The sequence below is a fragment of the Kogia breviceps genome, chromosome 4 (genome assembly GCF_026419965.1).
Source record: "Kogia breviceps isolate mKogBre1 chromosome 4, mKogBre1 haplotype 1, whole genome shotgun sequence".
NCBI lineage: Eukaryota > Metazoa > Chordata > Mammalia > Artiodactyla > Physeteridae > Kogia > Kogia breviceps.
In genome coordinates, this window is record NC_081313.1 from 28,236,869 (window position 1) to 28,238,907 (window position 2,039).

Consider the following 2,039-nt stretch of genomic DNA (forward strand, 5'->3'; position numbering starts at 1 on the left):
AAGATCACATATAATACAGCACTTAGATCAGGACCTGACAGGTCTTAAGTACTCAATGAATGTTGGCATAAGAATAAAAATAAGAAGAATTTATCTTTCTGAGATGCTGGAGATAATAGGTCAGAATGTTTCGATAAGAAGTTTCTATGTCTCACGCTATTATTATTTTATATTAAGAGTGATGGGTAAAGAGTATATATTACTGGAGTCAGCCCTGTCATCTTAAACCTGCCTCTGCCACTTAATAAGTATATGACCTTGGAAAAATCACTTAACCTCAGCCTCGGTTTCTCCATCACGAAAATGCAAATAATAGCATATGACATAGAGTTGTGAGTTTTCAATAAAATAACAATATATAACATGCATAGACCAGTGCCTGGCAGAATATGTACTCAATGAATGTTAGCAAAACACATTTCCTTCCCTCTTCTTCTGCAGTACATGCCTTTTGCTTCTAGGGTAATAGGTCAGAATATTTGAAATCCTAATTGTGATTGATCGTTGGGCAGTATTACAATATGTTTGTATGTTTGAGAATTAGATTAAGAATTTGAATCTTTGAACATATCTAAAGTATATTTTGTACACTGAAGGTAATAAAAATGAAACTAAAAGTACAAAACATGTAACTTCAGACAAGAAATGCATGTGTCCTCAAAACTGGAACAAAAGTTCTACTCAGCTTGTATTTAAAAAGAGAAACTTCAGAATAGCTCGAATGAATCCATTTCCTCAGTAGCTTGAGGTTGCTTTTCCCTCGAGGTTTTTTTTTTTTTTTAACTGTTCCTGGTTCCTCGTCCATGATTTGAAAAGAATGATAGGAGGAGGAAAAATTAGGAAGCATTGGTATAACCCAATTCAGGCCCCAGGTAGTATGAGTTTCTTTTGGTTCTCGGAGGCTAATTCTTCTCTCTGTAAATGACATTGAGACCTAGACCTACCAAGAAAGTACATGTAAGGGGAAAAGAAGAGTCTTTTGAAGGACTCTGTTGTAGCAGAAGTCCAGTCAGTAAGATGTGAGTCCTGAAACAAGCTCATATCTCATTCCTCAAGAATTGCTGAGCAAAGCCATAGGCGTGGCTGCCAAAGCCCAGATGTCAAACACCACCACCACCACCACCAAATAAAAAAACCCACAAAAAACCCAGTACAGGAATTGTTCTCTTGGCTTGAGCATCTTGCTGGAATAATCAGTCCCAGATGTCCTGGAACTCTGCTAGTTTCCTGATATGCTCTTGTGCTTTCTACCCCACCTCCTCTGGAAACCCAGTGACAACATTCACCGAACTTTCATTGCCAAGAGCCCAAATTCTTGGCTTTTGAAGCCTCTGCAAAGAAGTGAAAGCAGAACTGGCCCCATGAAATAGGAGTTGGTTTCCAAGGTTAAATGTTAGTTGCAAGGGCCTCAAATAAGATTTCAGTGTAAAGAAAAGGCACAGAAAATCTCAGATTTGGAAGTAAACTTGGAGATTGTTTAGTCTGACTTTTACCTAAATCACAAGTGGACTTACAGTTTTAATCATTTACATATCAAGCTCCCTGTAAGCTCTAGAAATACTAAGATGTTTAAGATATAGTCCTTTCAAGAAAACAGACACGCATGACCAGATTACAAGTTAGTCTGTAGTAAAGCTTTAATAGAAAATATAAACAGAGGACAAGTAATAAATTGTAGGGCTGGAAATGTAGGGGGAGACAGTGTGTACACAGCAGGCAGGTGGCTGGGTCTTCAAAGAAAAGTAAAACATCAACAGGTAGAAAGCCAGAGGAGGGCATTTCAAGTAGCACAAACAACAGCATAGTGGCCTGGAGAGACTTGATATTTCTGAGGAGAAGCAAGTGGCCTTGAGCTGTTGTAGCTGGAGGTACCTGAGTAGGAATGTGCTGGAGATGAGTTTGGAAAGATAAATCGGGGTCAGATTGTGGAACGTTTTATGTGCCATGCTGATGAGTTTAGAATTTATTCAGTAGACAGAAGGTAACTATCACAGGGTTTTGAGCACGATGTGCCATGGTCAGTTACTGGCTTTGAAACA